Source organism: Hippocampus zosterae, chromosome 8, assembly GCF_025434085.1.
Source record: "Hippocampus zosterae strain Florida chromosome 8, ASM2543408v3, whole genome shotgun sequence".
In the NCBI taxonomy this organism is placed as follows: domain Eukaryota; kingdom Metazoa; phylum Chordata; class Actinopteri; order Syngnathiformes; family Syngnathidae; genus Hippocampus; species Hippocampus zosterae.
This window is the reverse complement of record NC_067458.1, coordinates 10,605,257-10,623,010: the sequence shown is the minus strand read 5'-3', so window position 1 is coordinate 10,623,010 and position 17,754 is coordinate 10,605,257. Positions and strand designations below refer to the sequence as shown.

Below are 17,754 nucleotides of genomic sequence, written 5' to 3'. Positions count from 1 at the left end.
CATGAAATTGTAAGCCTAAAACCAAAAGGAAATCAATTCTCTGTATGTATTGTACAGGGGAACCTTTTAGGTTGTGAAATTTGGGATTGTACCAAAAAAAAAAAAACATTAGAAAATGCGTGTCACAATTGCATCTTCACATGTTACATTTTATTGCAAATAGCAGTTAACTACATTACCCTTGTACAGTAAGGATGCACCAAATCTAACCATAGCATTATGCCTTTGACTGTAAGCTTGAGGATGAAGAGAAAAATGTTCTTGTCAATAATATGGCCCCGCTAATCTAAACACGGAATTTGATTAACATTGCCTTTGTGGAATATGATTTAAGTAGCAAAATCCACTACTTTTTATCCATCTGGGCGGCCATTTAACCCATTGCTGTCAACAGAAAATGACATCACAGTTGCTCAAGGCTTAGGTAACGGCCAATCAGGGTTTAGCTGGCAAGCGTCAAAAGTCCAAACTCAGGAAATAGGCGAGCTGTGATTGTTTGTTATCTGAGCCTTGAGCAACTGATGGGATGTCTTTTTCCAGTCAACTGCAAGAGACAAAATTGCCGACCTGGGAGATGAAATGGGTGGATTTTTCTGCTTAATTCATATTCCACAAACCCAATCTTAATCAGAATACTTTGTTTAGACAAGTAGAGCCGCATAGAACATTTAATTGTCAAGAACATTTTTGAGTTGATTTCCCCTTTAAGACTGAGTGCTTCCTTTTTTGCACCTTGATGTTTATAGCGTTTTATTTTTTGTTCACTCCAGATTTCTGAAACTAGAAAGTAAAAAATGAAAAGAAAAAAAGGCACTAAATATTTGCCCATTATTTGAATTATTCATTCATTCATTCATCTTCCGAACCGCTTGATCCTCACTTGGGGGGTGCTGGAGCCTATCCCAACTGTCTTCGGGCAGTAGGCGGGGTACACCCTGAATCGGTTGCCAGCACACAGAGACGAACAACCATCCACGCTCACACTTATACCTAGGGACAATTTAGAGTGTTCAATCAGCCTGCCACGCAGGTTTTTGGAATGTGGGAGGAAACCGGAGCACCCGGAGAAAACCCACGCAGGCCCAGGGAGAACATGCAAACTCCACAAAGGGAGGCCGGAGCTGGAATCGAACCCGGTATCTCTGCACTGTGAAGCCGACGTGCTAATGACTGGACTACCGGGCCGCCCGTTATTTGAATTAAATTGCCCAAATTACACTTTTGTAAAAATTATGAATGTTAACACTCAAAATGCTTTCCAAATTAATCAAAGGTCTTGTGCTGTGCACAGTATTACCTAAGAACAGATTATTTTTATTTTCAATGTTTCCAAAAACTGAAGAAACCAGAAGCTGACGAGCTTCCCGGAATGGATGGGAGATGACTTTTTTTTGTATATGTTTTTGTGAAGATATGAAGTTGCTTTACTCGCTGTTCATTTCAATTTTAGTTGACTCATTGTCCATTTGATCCCATTTAAAATGAGGTGTACACAAGCTTCTATTGAGGTAGTGCAAACTTAACAAACACTTGGTAAAACAATGATTGCAGGGAAAATTAATCGTAAAACCCAAAGAATAGTCTTACTTGAAGACTTCTTTCAATTTGACCAGAGGGAGGGGGTTTTTGTATCATAGGAAAGCTACAATTCAATTCGCTTTTTATCCAATTCCAAGAGAAGGAGCTCTGGGGAGGAATCAAAAGTTTTGGCTCTAACGAAAAAAAAAGTTTTCAAGGATGCAATGTTCTCATGCTTCCACTCTTCATTACCTCTGCTGCAAGGCATGAGTTTATAAATGCATTGATCTGTTATTTATTTTCATCAAGAGTAGAGATTAAAAAAACAATTGCCATTTTGATGGCGCTGTGATAGACAGGACTTCCGATTAGCCTGGCAGCTTATTCCCTTTTGTCTCTCTTGCCCACTTATGTGACAGTGATCAAGGCTGATAAATTGTTCAATTAAAAGGCACATTAAAAATCCAGAACGCTTGACCCACACGCCTCTTTGTGTATGTGATGGTCATTTACTGTGAAGGACAAGAGCACTTCTTGCTACTGACAACCAACATGCGACTCATCGGGAGACAAATGATTTTATTTGTACAAGCGAGTAGTTTGACTGAACACTGGACTATAAAACAGATGAGCTGGAATTAAACAAAAGCTAAAAATTTCCATGACAGTTTGAAATACAGGACAACATTCCTTTCCTATACAGTAAAGACCTGGAAACATCGTTCCTGGTAGCATTCTGTGCCTAACCCTCACGTTTGACCTTTCGCCACTCTTAGAGACTTCCCTGTTGTTTTAATTACAGTCAAGGACAAAAGTTACTGGGTTTGAGCAAATCTGCATGGCGAAGTTGGACCATATGAGTTTAATTATTCTGTTTATAGGGCCCTGGGTAGCCTACGTAGGAATTAACATTACATTTATGATGATGCAATTCAAATTGGAAAAAATGACAAAAGGCAGGGCCAAACTTGGGGCAGGGCCAAACTTGGGGCTATATCTGAACTTTTATCACAATTTGACAAAAATTACCTCCCGAGGCAGACATCTTTATCAGAATGCACAACCATCAGAAAGACTGAAACACACTTTTTATTACCGCAGTTACTTTTTCTGTTAACATATCATTGTAACCACAGTTTATTAATGCTAGAATTCTATAAAATTACTACTGTCCCCTTGATACTTGACTTTTACAGCTTGAAAACATATTTTTGACCCTAAAAAATGTACAGTTTACTTGGGGTCCATGTTGTGTTAAGGGTTTGAAAAACTGGAAATTTATGGTTATAGGCTATTACCACGCACTGGTCCATAATAATTGCCTAAAATAATTTCTCATGAACTCAAATTAAATTATTAAAAATAGCAGTAATCTAATAAGTAATCTATGGTTGAAAATACGTTCACCCTGGGTTGTGATCTAATGTACTGTTTTTTTAACTTGATTTTAAATATAAATAAAACATTGATCCTACTTATGCAGAAACAAACAACCATATATCCAAAGCATTCCAGTTAGAACAAAAACAATGGATGTGGGTCTAATGCAACAAACATAAATGAAAAGGTTGAAAAATGTGTCAATACAAGACAGCAGCAAAATTTTACTGACAACCAGCAACCCAATTAAACCTAACCTGGTATCGAAGTTTCAGGAATGATGTTGAGTCTACACTCTGTGGTATTTATATTGTTCGGGTGAAAGTTAAACTTCCTTTTTGAAGTCCTCATAGATGCTCGGTTTAAATTCGAATTTTCCATTTGCAACATCATTGGCCCTTATTTGTTTTGCTTCAAGAATGGCATCGTGCCTACTTCAAAACAAAACAAAAACAACCCAAAATGGGTGATGAAAACAGTAGGAAACACAGGTGGCCGTGGCGAACTTGTCTTTTTTCGAGTAGCCTTTATTTTCATCTTGAGCACCGTGGACAACTGCGTACGGCCCTCATCTCACATTCGGTGAATAAAACTGTCTTCGCCAAAGGTTGTATACAGTCATGATACCATCAATAATAAGTTCGGCCACAAAATCAAAACGTGACATTTAGAAAATGTATGAGATTTAAATAAATAAATAAATAGATAAATAAATAAATAAATAACGTCAAATAACAGAAATAAACTTACTTGTACGCTTAGTGAAAAGTAAGCGACAACCCCCCAACTGGGAAGCCTTTTTGTGAGAGCGGTCGTGTTTCTTCAGGAAAAGCGATCGTTTGTATCCTTCTTGGGGAGAAGAAAACGGTGTATTCCACTTTTAGTCAATAACGGAAGGAGAGTGTAACGTAGATGCACTTTTAATTTCCTTCTCCGATCGCAGGCTGCGAGGCGGAATCTCCTCAGTGAAAGAAACCTAAAAGTTACACAAAAATAACCCAAGGTAATCCATGCGCGACAACGCCGCGCGTGGATCTCCAAACGTCTCCTTTCTGCTTCTTTCGTTATCTCCACGTCGCAGGTTTGGAGTCTTTTCTTCCCAAATCCACCTCGCACGGACTGACTGGGGGTTGGGAGACAGGAGTCAAACACCCCCCCACCCCTCTGACCCTCCTCCTCCTTCTCCTCCTCACCCTCCTTCTCTCTCCCTCACTGGGACTGAATGAAAATACGGAGTCCTGTGCTGCGTTCACTGGCACCATGAACTTCTTCAACACTGTCCTCCACTGCCGTAGAGGCAACCCGTTGGTGCGTTCAGGAGCCCTAAAAGTTTCACTTTCAGTTTTAGTTCTATAAGCAGCAAAATGAACATCTATTAATCCATCCATCCATCATCCATCTTCTTAAACGCTCATCCTCACAACAGGTAAACTGAAACCTGAGTGCTCAATTAATCCACCCCGCATGTTAAATCAATACGCACAGAGTTCAATCAAAACAGCAAAATTCATTTTGTGACTTTCAATATTGTCACCCTCTTAAAATAATGGCCCAAGTCAATTTGTCATTTTTTTCAGACGAAAAACGGAACCACCTTCTTTTTATCTTGAATGTTTTAATAATTTCTTTTTAGGCGTTGAATTAAAAGATATGTTTAATAAAGGATGCATCCGATTTTAGCAGGGTGGCCAGCATCCAGAGGAGATGTTAAGGAAAAACAAGAAATTATTACAAACATGTTTCCATCATTGCTAAATGTTAAGTAAAATGGCAAAAAGAATCCAGTGTACAATATCAACATCATATGGTGATTACCCACACAGCCATATAAATGCTCACATTCACTTATTTGCAGACTTTATCGATTGAACTCTTAGATACAATGGGAGGCTGTCAGCATTGTTTTCAGTGCGCTGGTGGCTGCCTGTCAATGTTTTAACTCCTAAATTACCAAAAGGTTTGACTCTGAACTTTAAAATGGTTACTTTAGGATCCCGCTCTGCATAGTGGCCAAGGGTAGAATCCAATTCAAATATGTCAATCCCCCGGCGGGCATTAGTGGCATCCTTGAGCTGAGGGGACATTCTCAGTGGGACAGGCGGCTTTAATTTTGTGCCATGCGAGACAGCGTGTGAAAGATGCTAAAGAGAGAGGTTTCATATCCTGCCGCGATGGGCTTCACTGACTGTACTGCTGACCAGTTTATTTAAAGTACATTCATTGCCTAACTTACTTTTCACATTCACGCACACGGGCACCCACATCCATGCTAAAAGCTTGATGAATCCGCTTCCCACCACATGACACATGCACAATTCTCCACGTAGCTTCATCATACCTGTTGCACTCTCCATAAAGGGGCATTGCACACACAGAACAACACAACACTCATACTGTCACAAAACGTCCATATGTAGTCACTGCAGTCTGCTTGAAGCTGATGCGGTTAGTGATGATTAAATTTACGGACCCAAAACCAACTTCCGTCAGTGACGGATTGATGGACCTTCTGTCAGTACTGACAGAATGTCCACCTCTGTGTGTGTGTATGGATAGATGGATGGATGGATGGATGGATATATGTACATTGCGTGTTTATAAGATAGATACATTTGCATTCTCATTCTTAAAATTAACATTAACAATAACATTACAGCTGAATTTCATAAAGCAGATTCATTTTGCTCCAAGTGAGAAGCAAAACAAGCTCCCTCAGGCGACCAGAATAACTCTGATTGGCTGCTTGAATTTGAATTTGACCAGTGACAGCTGTTGTTTGTAATGTCGAGCAAATGGGAGGGGGGTCGTAAACATTATCGGGAGACAGGCATTACAGCATGATGTTAAAGCCATTTCCCCTCAACCAAATAAAATAAGAGCCATTGCAGCTCAGGTGATAAACTGTATAAGGGCAAACTACTTTATGTTAACAACCATTTATAATGTAGAATGGAAAAAGGACTGTATGAATGCTCACCTGAACAACACAACCTGGCTGTGAGAAAGTTAATGGAACAAGAGCTACAGTACAATTGGAAAAAAAAATAAAGAAATGCAACGGTCCGTAAAGGGAGCTACAATTTGTGAGTGCATTAAATGAAAGGCCCAATCGAAGGAGTGCACGGCAGTATATTTTGCGTGAACTTTTCGAGGAATGCACAGAGTCACGAATGGGAAGAGGCCATCTTTACAGCAGCAGTCTTTGCAGTTGGCAGAAGGCCACCCTGAGCCACAAGCAATCCTCCACTGTCCTCCACCCGCTCTTTTTTCAAAAGCCAGCGTGACATGTAACACACCATTTATAGGTGTAAAAACGAGGTGAGGGGCCCTAATCAATGTAACGACTAACACCCCCCCTCCACCCCAGCCCCCACCCAAAAATCTGTGTTACGTAGGGTCATTCGTTGTCTTCTTATTTACAGCACATCCACTTATTTAATCTTGCCGATATATCTTAGCAGCAAACCAGAGGTCTCACTGTCATTCCCCTGGTGATATAAGCCTTAGCATGGTAATTTTCACTCTGGTGGGGAAATGCACTCAGTGACCGAGGTTAGTGCTTTCGAAGGATAAAAAGAGCACTTCCCGTCTGACATGTGCAATCCATAACAGAATAATGAGACTGCTCTCCGGCAGGAGCTCGCGCTTGCTCTATGTTTTGTTTTCCTTGTGAGTGTTCATAAATGCCATGTAAATGCAGAGAGTGGAAGATAGGGAGAGTGCTCAGGGGAGAGTGTTCGATCGTTTGCTTCGTGTTGCAGATTCATGTAGCAGCATGTTAGTGTGTGAAGATGCACCCAGTTAAGCAAGTGAAACCGCCAGTCTCCCTCCTGCAGCCGCTATGTCCGAAAGAACATTTCTTGCACTGTAGCCCAGTCACACACGGACGTAATTGCATGGATTCACTCTGCGTGTGTGTGTGTTTGTGTGTGTGTGTGTGTGTGTTTGATATACTGTATGTGCCCTGCCATTGGCTGGCGGCAAGTTTACACAACCACTTGCCCAAAGTCAACTGGAATAGGTTCCAATATACCCATGATCCTACAGAGAACAACCGGTGTAGAAAATGGAAAAAATATTTCATTTATTGTCATTTTGTGATAACTTGTATACTCTATAACACATGTTTCCCTTAGGGGGCTTCAGACTTCAAAAAGGTGTCTCATGTCACAAAATTAATAGTTCAAAGGCTAAGTTGTTGACCACAAGGTGAGTAACCTAAGCGAAGGCAGGTCTGGACAATATAAAGACCATTGCTTCATTTCTTATTGTCCTCTTATTACCTGCCTGTTTATCAATGTCACCCATAGGCGATGACGCACAATCACCCCTGATAGCAGCAGGCCATCACTCTTGCTGTCTCTGGAGGCGACAACCAGTTTCCAGACCCCATTCAGCTGAAAGACATTACATCACCTCATCCAAAGCACGATTAAAAACACAAGCATGTGTCAGTGTGTGGAATTTAGGATAGATTAGGATAGATGGTCCAGATATATATACAGGGATGACAATGGCTAGTGATGAAAAATGCGGAAAAGGGCGTGACCTAAATGGGGCGACCAATCACAACAAGTAAGACATCATACACGTCCAATCGCAGGGCTGTTTAAAATCGGAAGATGGAAAGACTGATCGGGAGAGCTCGTGAAAACTCGACGACAAGGTACCTGACCCCCCTAAAATTTTCTCAACGGATTTAGACGATTCACAAAAATGATCAATTTAAGAAATAAAACGGTGGATTTCCGCGTATCCGTGCAGGGCTATATGCCCATTTACTATATATAAATAACATATATAAAATAACAATTATGCACTCTGCCAGTACACAGCAAATAATGAGAGGTATTTTGTTGAGGCACAGGAGCTCTTTTATTTTGTTAAGTTGTGCCTGCTAAGAAGATACATCAAAATATCAATTTCCTTTAACAAAAGAAATCAATCCCAATTTGCATTTTGTATTGCATCACAAAGCTGGCCAGACAAATCAGCAGCAAGGACTTCAGTTCGTCTGGTCGATGTGGAATCTGACAGTGGAATTTGCTTTATTTTGGCTGTCATTTGCTCCTTTTCTTTGCCTTCAAACATTGTGCCCATAACTTCAGTCATGCATTCTTTTATAATTTCTGCATCAAAGAATGGTTTCTTGTGCTTAGCCAAAACCCAGGCCACTTTTAGTGAGCACTCTGTTGCTTTTTGTTGGTGTGTCATACATGTCACAATCTTCCTGCTTGAGTCTTGATATGACCTTTTCAGTTTCTTTATTTCGTTTGTTCTTAGCTCTGAATTAGGAGGGAAATCCCGTTCAAAAGAGCTGTGCTCTGTCACATAGTGGCGTTTAATATTTTGACTCTTGACCAGAGCTACCGTCTTTAGGCATATTAGACACAGTAGCTTGGTGCTCGACGGAGGTAGAATGAAAGCATAGTTGTCAGTCCATTCTTCATTGAAACGCCGATTTTCACTGTCCACCTTTCTCTTTGAAGCAATTTTAGAGGACGCCATTGTGACGTTTATTGACCTGTTCTGCTGTTAAACAGCTCTCAAAGACCCCCTGGTAGATGGGAGCAAAACTGCACACAATCGAAACCTTCGTCTTAATTGTGTGTGCGGCTCTCCTGGACTGAAGCTGTGAGCACACGGTGGCGTTGCGCATGCGTCTGTTTCCGGCCACAATGAACTATTTTGAATGCGTGTTTATTGGGATAGACGCGTGCTGACGCTTATGTATGGGCACACCTTAAATTCAGAGGAGCCAATCAGCGCCTTGTATATGCTGACGCTTATGTATGGACACACCTTCAGTTCAGAGGAGCCAATCAGCGCATCGTTATCGCCGACATGCCCTGCTCAACCAGGGTCTCCATTCAGTCAAACATACACACAAAGTCGTGCTGCCGCGGTCCTCTGCCTTACATCTGTTAGTGCACGCAAAGAATACAACGGATAATTTTAACAAGCGATCGCGGTAATGCGCAGATTATAGTCCACAAATATAAAATGTATAACTTAAAAATCACTTGATAAATTATTGTTTTATACAATTTGCCGAGGGTCCGGACAGAGGAGGTCGGCGGTCCGGTCGTGGATCGCGGTCCGCCAGTTGAGGAAGAGGGGTCTACATAATATGATCATGCTGGCTTCGGTACAGGAACATTGACAATGGCCTTGACGATTACTGTATCTGTTAATGGATTGAGTGTAGTATGATCAGTTGTGGCTTCTCTCTCTATCTCTCTCTCTCTCTCTCTCTCTCTCTCTCTCTCTCTCTCTCTCTCTCTCTCTCTCTCTCTCTCTCTCTCTCTCTCTCTCTCTCTCTCTCTCTCTCTCTCTCTCTCTCTCTCTCTCTCTCTCTCTCTCTCTCTCTCTCTCTCTCTCTCTCTCTCACACACACACACACACACACACACATGCACGACATACGCTGCACAAACGCTGTACACAAGCAGCGACAGACTGACGGCTATTAGAGTGCAACGATGCTCCCTCTTATCTCCCACCGTGATAGAGATCTACAAAGCGCTTGGGAGAGATTATAAATTCATTACCTTGATACACAAGTGAACACTGGGATAGACAGGAGTGTGACAACAGAGATGTGGGAGCACAGCAAGGGCACGGGGAGGAGCAAGAATACAAAACTGCAGGAAAAGAATAAAAGATGAGACAGCTCCCTTGAAACACACAAAGTGCTTTTTTTTGTTTGTGCCAAATGATAAGCCAATCTTCAAAGAATTCAGTCCTTAAACATAATCGATAATGGAATCGGAAAAATCTTACAAATTTCCATCCCTACTTTACTGATTCCAAAATGTAAAAAAAGCAGCATTAATCAGGACAAGCTAGTTCTCTTACTATTCTAGCATAAATAAAGCATAATAGCAGTTACTTTGCTCAATATATTAGGATATATTCATGTCACAGTCCCACAGTCAATAGTCTTGAAAGGCGGCCCTTGCGACAACCGCTGGTTTTATCAAAGACAAAATTTACAGTACTAAGCCTCCACATAGACGCCATCTTGCAGTGATGCTTCAGCCGTATTGGATATGGCAAAGTGAAGCTATTTGTGATGATGCCTCATTCACTTCCTCCTTGAAAATATATAATCAAGCAAGAACTCCCTGGACCATTGATTTTCAGTGTATTTTGTCTTTCTAACTCAATTTTACAAATATTATTTGCCATTTTTATGGCCAATGCAATGGCCACATTCAATATGGCCGATGAGCTGGCATCACTTTGAATGGGCCATGCAGTTCAACAGGTGTCTGCAGCACAAATTAAATGAAAAAATGAAAAATACCTTCATTTTAGTTGTCCAAAGGGTTTGTGGCTCCTGTGTTTTTGTTTTTTTTTTAAAGAAAAGATGGCTTTTTAGTTGCTGACACAAATGTGATGTATCCCTCCTCACTTGCCAACAGTGATTGTGCAAGAGACTGTCTAAATGTGCAATAAAACTAAAGTTCAATTGACACCAACATTTATGTTGAGATATCTACTTAGTCTCGGACCAACTTCTGAAAATCAGAGGTGTGCATTCTATCAGTCATGACGGTCCATCACTGACGGACATCCATTTTGCGGACAGTTGACCAATGACTGTGAACTTGATGGACAATTACAGTTTGATTTGGCTTGAAAAAGGCCGTCTATGGCGTGCCCGTGGCAACTGGTGCCTTGTCGTCAGAGTAACAATCTCATAGGGCTGCTATGTTCCGAAACTTCCTCCCTTACTTTCTCCTTCAACACCCTTTCTCATGCTAATTCTCACAATGTTTTTTTTTTTCCTCTAATCGTTTTTCCTCCATTGCTGTTGCGCTTGACTGACTTTTCAAGGCAGTTGAAAAGAGTGCAGATAAATCATCTACAATAATTTTAGGAAAAGCTAAGACATGAACAGAGAAAGACTTTCAAATTACAGCATTAAACTGTCAGTCCTGTTTAAAAGGTACCTACTGGTGGTGGTGTAAATTTCACAATCACAGTTTAGGAGTCCACAACAACAATACCCACCACTAACCCCCAAAAGGGTCCCCTCGGAAAACATGGTGAATAGTCCAACGTTTTTTTTTTCAAATAGGTCTTCTGTTGGTAAAGACAGTGAGCTGATGATTAAAACAATGAGCAAAAATATACCAAGTACAAAGTAAACCTAAATAACAGTGCTTAGGGGCTTAATGGAACTAGATCCAAATTGTAATGTCGTTCATCCCACATCTTGACGTTTTTTAAGTACTGATTAACCTTAGCATTGTGGCCAATATTTTCTATAAAATATCATATAGAAAATTTCCATTACATAGAGCAAAGAGAAGAAGCAAAGAATGTGATTGAATCATTCTTAAACTACCATTCAGGTTTATATCATTGGTAATAATCCATCCATTTTCCAATCAGCTTTATCCTCACGAGGGTTGCGGGATGCTGGAGCCAATCACAGCCGTCTTCGAGCAGTAGGCGGGATACACCCTGAACTGGTTGCCAGCCAATCGTAGGGCACACAGAGACAAAAAAACAACCATCCGCGCTCACACTTAAACCTAAGGGCAATTTAGAGTGTTCAATCAGCCTGCCATGCATGTTTTTGGAATGTGGGAGGAAACCGGAGTACCTGGAGAAAACCCAAGCAGGCCTGGGGAGAACATGCAAACTCCACACAGGAAGGCCGGAGCTGAGATTGAACCCACGACCTCTGCACTGTGAGGTTGACCACTGGACCACCAGGCCGCCTGGTAATAATCGAAATCTCTAATTACAAATTCAACTTTGTGTTGTCATGATACTATCCTTCAGAAATCCAGGTCCTCACTGCATTCACTCCATTCACTGCAAATCATTTTGAGTGATTATTGCATGAATGTAGATGTTTAGCATATACCCTTTCAAACACTGTTTGTTTAAAACTTGTTTTGAAATAACCACTATTGTCAAGTGCATTTATGTGAAAGACAGTATAAGGGACTGTAAAGGTTTGTTCTTTGCTATTCTTAATGCATTATTACATTGGGTGCAAGCTGCATCTGTGTATCATCCTTTGAATGCACATCACTTGTGTTTTCCGAGTCTTGTGTGCATGCTCATGCCTGTGTGCTTTTCAAGCTTTCGGGGTCACCAAGTGTGCCCATGCTGCGCGCAGAAATAACCATGCAGCGAATGGTTGGGATGCACGTGCACTTCCATACCATAAAGAGGCATCTGAGGCTGATACTGCTGAGTGATGCCAGAGGTGGTTTTCTACCAACCCCTGGCTCACTAATGGTTTCCTCCCTGGCTTGGCTGACCGACTTGCTGCTTCTCAGACAGCCTTATTTGGTAGTTGTTAAGTGTTGCGGGGGTGTAGCTGCAGGGTAGTGCAAGGAGGAAGAGTGGTGCTCTGTTTACATGGAGGGTCAGGAGGTCAGAGTACCAGTCTGCCATAGAGTCAACCCAGAACAGTTAAAGACAGCAAGAGTGCAGGCATGCCATTGCTTCGCTCCATTGGCTGGATTGAGGATTAATTGTGTGACTGAATTTGTGTTATCGTAAGAAAAAGAGTCCATGGGCAGATAACAGTTCGTACTTGATTGAAGCCCCGTTTAAAAATAAAAAAGCTACAGCAGGTAATTTCCACATAACGTTTGTTCATTCCTAGTTGGATTATTTATTTATTATTTTTTTTAGCTCTGGGGCCTTGCATAGTTGAGCGGCGGTAGAAAGGAAATTAAAGGCAACCATCCTGATAGTTTTGCTCTTGTCCGCTTGACTGCCTGCATGCCTGCCTGCTTGTCTGCCTGTGTTCCCTGGGCAATGTTTATGCTGTGCCCTGCCCAGGACAGAATAGATTCGCCCACACAGCACTGTGCTCTCAACCAGAACTTAAGTAGGTATGGCAAGCTCGAGCCACAGTCTCATTCACGCTCATTCCTCTGGATTAAGTCCGATGGCCTGAGGAAACACGGCACTGGCTATATTAATAGACCCAAAGATAGTATCTCCGCACCCCACCCTCAATATATACACATCCCTGCCATTTGTGCTAGGACCCATAAAAGTTTGTTTATTTTCCCCTGAGTTTCACAGGCTGCCTAGCACTGGCTACTCAGGGAACTTGAAAATGCTTAGTTGCTGAATTTCTAAAGGTCTCCATGGTGATATGAAATGTCATGCAAAAATGACTTCTCATTCAGTATGACACGTTTCAATTGATGAAGCAGTTGAGTTCTGCTGATCAAATGAAAAATAAAACTGGATGATTACCGAGCGGCCAGCGCAATGGGGCAGTGGTTTGCTTTGACACCTCACAGCAAGAGGGTTGAAGTTCTAGATCCTGGGCCAAAACCTTTGTGTGGTGAGGGTTACATTCTGGCTTGCTCACACAATATAAAAACATGCATGTTCAGTTAACTGAAGACTCATACGTGTAAATATGAATGGCTCTGCTACATGAGTATTACTGCAGTTCAGTTTGATTTGTCATTATATGGTTTGATTGGAAACCCTGATCAGGTTTAGGTTTCTCCACTGCATAGGTTGGTGGGATGGCAATCCGGGCATCACCAACACAATTCCTGCAACATTAGTCGTGTACTGCAGAGTATAAAACTCCACAATGAGTTGAAGAAGAGCAATGTTATGCTCTGCCAATATTTGTTAACCGATACCGATCTTGTTTGACTCTAAAAATTTCCATAACGACCACCAGATTACATCACATTAAAGGAAGCATTATCTATCAACCAATAAGTGGCCTGCGGTGCGTGTTTCTCGCGGCTCCGCTGGTGACATGTTCAGAGTGTAGCTCAGTTCTAATGTAAGGATATGTTAAAATAAACACAAAATACTTTTCCCCCTCAACCTTTTCGATGTGTTGTGTAAGGGACAACATTTTTAAAATAATCCTCACACACACACACAGACACATGCACAAATGGCAGCCATAAAACCGTAAAATACATAAAAATATTCAAGCCACAGCTGTAGATCGTACACTTAGTAGAGAAATAATACATGCACGCCCACCAACTTCTTGTCATTCTGGATGCAAAAGTTTTAACTGCAACTGAATATTTTGGTAACTGTTGCCACTCAACTCAGTGGGCCATCAAAATCTAACATATTGTATATACCTCCTCAATTTTTGCTGCACACTTCTTCAAGGGTCCCTCCAGCAAGGATACATTGCTCTACATAATGAGGGTGTCACGGGTGGAGTGTGCAGTGACGCTACTGTTACGATGCTGCTGATAGGAGCTCACAAGGCACATTAACCAGCTGATAGCAGTGTGCTGCGAGAACACTGTCTCTGGATGCCAGCTGTTAAGATTAGCAGAGCTTTGTTTAATTGTGCTGAAAACATCTTGGAAGCCACTCGAGAGTTAACTGCTCTCTTTTCCTTATAAACTGTCTTTAAAGCTCAGCCAGTGGTTGCCGTCGCTTGTTCTTTAAAAAGCAAAGTCCTGAGCAATTTGCTAAGAGCTTAAGGAGATCCGGTATGCACTGAAGGCGAATGCATCCCCAAGAGTCAAGGTGTAGCCACCCAAGGGAAAACCGTAACATGCAAACATAATAGAGCAACAAAAACATTCGGCAATTGCCCTCACTTTTATTACACGATCAAATTGATTTGATGTTGTAATCCTAAAATAAAAAAGGTCTCCATAAAACCCCCAGAAGTGCCCCTTTGAGGCAGAGTGATACATCAGCCAAGTGACCCAAATTGCCTTAGTTAGAGCCAACTCACCAGTTGGAATAAACAACATCAAACATTATAGTCACTGAATTTTGATCCAATAACATGTTTTCCTCTCTCTTAAAGCTCAGCAAGAAAAAAAAAATACACAATAAATCAGCCAGCAAAATGCAATCTAAACATCCTTCATCTCTGCAACACTAAAGTTTTTCCCACCGGAGTGATGAACAGTAAAAGCAGCTCTCGTGTTGTCCTGATGTCAAGAAGAGGTGTCAGATTCGACAAATTTGTCTGACATGCATTGCAAACGATTTATTATTAGTGACAACAGCATTTCCAAGGATAAGTTGCACGTTACAAGGCTCACGAATCAATCTTTATCCCTCTGGAGGCTTAAAATACAAGGAGTAGTGGAACAATTTCATGTTCATTTATACCTTTTAAATGTTCCAAGGTTTTATGTGCACTGGGATGGTCAAACACAAATCTTATATTTGTTTGTTTGTTTTTTTCAAGAAAATAATGACACAAATCTTTATGAACTACTCCAGGCGATTATTATTATTATTATGCATTTAATACAGTACTTTCATGTAAACATAGGCTAACTAACGGTACTTAACAGTAAAAACAGACACACAATTACGACTCTCAACTTTTATGGCGAAGGCTTAATGCGAAGGAGGGTGACACTGTATGCACCCCACACATCTCACAATGCTTTTATGCCAAATCGAGGTCTTTCTTTCAAGGTGCTTTATATCACAGTGGATCAAACAGAGTCGGAGCAACTTCAGTAAATTCACACAACCTCAAAGGCTTTTGACTGTAGTGGTATATGCACATTTCCAGCAGTATGTTGGAGGTGGTTCGAATCGAGTGGGTCCACTCAATATAAGACTGGTAGGCGCTGGCTAGGCGGGGATGAGAGGCACCTAGAAAAGTGATGGTTGGCCATGCATCTGCTGTGACACACATTTCCTGCACCTCGTCTAACAGTTCGTGATTGTGAAAAAATCTGCCAACAGCACTTAGAATCAAGCCGAGATAGGGCGAAGAGGAAAGGGTGAGCAGGATATTCAACAGCAGTGGATTGGATTCATTCTTAGACAATATAATTCAAATGAACCCAACCAGAATGTAAGCATCGGTATTAGAAATCAAAAGTTGGCAAATATACATTCAGTGCAAAACAACACTGTTCTTCTATCAGAGCTGTTTCAGATATTTAGATTTTAGTCTGTGCTTTTAGATATTCTCTATTTAAATTGTTCATTGTGATGTCAATTAATGCGGTCAAGTGAGTGATGGCCAAGGAATAGCAATTTTATTCACATTACTGTCATTTTGGTTTGGTTAAATATATTCAAGCATGAAGCTTGGTGTTTAAATGTCGATGGAATCTCACACTTGCGTGGAACAAAGCTTTCAAGTTGAAGTCAAGTCGAACATTTTCTGATGTAATTTTCAGTCGACAGTAAGTGTCAGTAAAAGGTAAAACCGGCTGCCCTCTGAGATGAATAAAAACGGGTGGATTCTGCTGCTTAATTCATATTCTACATATGCAACATTAATCATAATGCCGCGTTTGGGCTAGTGGGAGCGCATAGAACATATTATGGTAAAGACATTTTTTGGGGGGCTGTCGTCCCCTTGTAGTGAAATTGAGAAAGCAAAAGAGTTGCACTACTCTACGATGTGGAAGCCTCACACTCTAAAGACCACCAATGTGGAATATTGGATGACAGAATAGCTTCAGTGAAGGCAAAGCCACTCAATGCCATTCGGCAGTGACAGGTGGATGATCATCCACGCTTCCACTTGCTTCACCTGTCAATATTGAAGGACAGGCTAAGCACAAACATTTGGGCAAAGATGACAGTTTGTCATACATCAATCTGTGGAGATCATGAGAAGAAAAAAAAGATACATTTTCAATAAAATGCCGTGACATGGGATATGGAAATTGCAATTACGGTGAAGTGGAATGGGTTCTCACATAGGTTCTGCTCTCAAAAGGTGATGATCTGTGTTTTTGCCATTTATATTTCATTTTCCTTCACATTTGTCTTGTTTTCTTGTGTTCCATGTTCGTGTCCCCTTTTCGTTTCCATCTGTTCTTCTCCTCAGACCAGACCATACCCATCAGCTCCTTCACCCACACGTGTCTTGTCCGGGTGTAGCTCATTGTCTTGCCAGTTTACTTGTATTTATTTCCATGTTTTCGGTCAATTTGTCGGGGGGGTTTTGGTGGGGTTTTTTCGTATTGGTTTGACACTTCACATAGCATGTCTTTATGTTTTCATGGAGTGTTTTGTTTCTTGATGTTTCGTTGTTACCGTGATTCTTGATTTATTTAGACTTGGTTAATTTCGTACTTTGTCGCCTCTTTTATTACAATAAATGATTTTTTTTGCCTCACTGCTTTGCTGCAGTTGTGTTCTCCACCATGGAAAACTCATACCCTAACAGAGAATTAAATACTGACTCCAATTAGAGGCAGAGGATGGCACCATTGTCGTCTTTCGATACTATCTTTTAGATTTAATACACAGCAGTGATTTAACTGAGGGATTAATGGGTGTAAAGGACTTCTTGGTGCTGTATGCGCCATCAGTCCTGAGTTTGCCAGTCAAACAGTCACATGGCTGTCACACTATCTGGCATAATAATCCCAATGGGATCATAAAACGATTTATTTTTTTCCCCCTCAAATAAAATTATTTTACACTGTGGCTGTTGCAGATTTATAAATGGGAGCAGCGATAGAGGAGTGTAATGGTTTAAAAAAAGAAATACAGACAAAATCAATGACAACATTAAAAAAAATCCCCAAATAAACAGACGTGCAGAAAGTTCTGCTCTCAGCATTTTAGTTTTTTCGTAAGGTATTATATTCCCTATGGAGAAGGAAATCCCTCCCCTAAAATGGAGGAATATTGTGCCTAAATGAAGGACCCCACTTACCACTGGCTTTCAAAATGTCTTTAACGTCATATCTTCAGCTACTCCAGCAGCTTCTTCTTCGTGTTACTTGCTCACGTGCACCTTTAAAGTTGAAAAAGCGAGAGAGGGAGGGGAAGGGAGCGGGCGGGGGTGGGGTGTCAAACAAGAAAAATTAAAGAGAAACATTAATGAAAGGGACTAGTAAATGAAGTGCTTCTTCAAGTTGTAGATGGTGG

At 41.1% G+C, this 17,754-nt stretch overlaps 1 protein-coding gene across 17 annotated transcripts in view; it reads right to left on the bottom strand.

The window, feature by feature from the left end:
• ptprsa (protein tyrosine phosphatase receptor type Sa) overlaps nucleotides 1-17,754 on the bottom strand; it is a 223,294-nt gene that overhangs the window by 154,660 nt on the left and 50,880 nt on the right. For 14 of the 17 annotated variants that reach the window (XM_052074413.1, XM_052074418.1, XM_052074423.1 and 11 more), the window contains exon 2: nucleotides 17,536-17,620. The exons of 1 other annotated variant lie outside the window; for it this stretch is intronic. The gene's annotated coding sequence lies outside the window, so the exon portion shown is untranslated. Of the gene's footprint in view, nucleotides 1-3,648; nucleotides 4,058-17,535; nucleotides 17,621-17,754 lie in introns of those variants that run through there. 2 more of the 17 variants (XM_052074414.1, XM_052074416.1) reach the window with 2 other exon arrangements.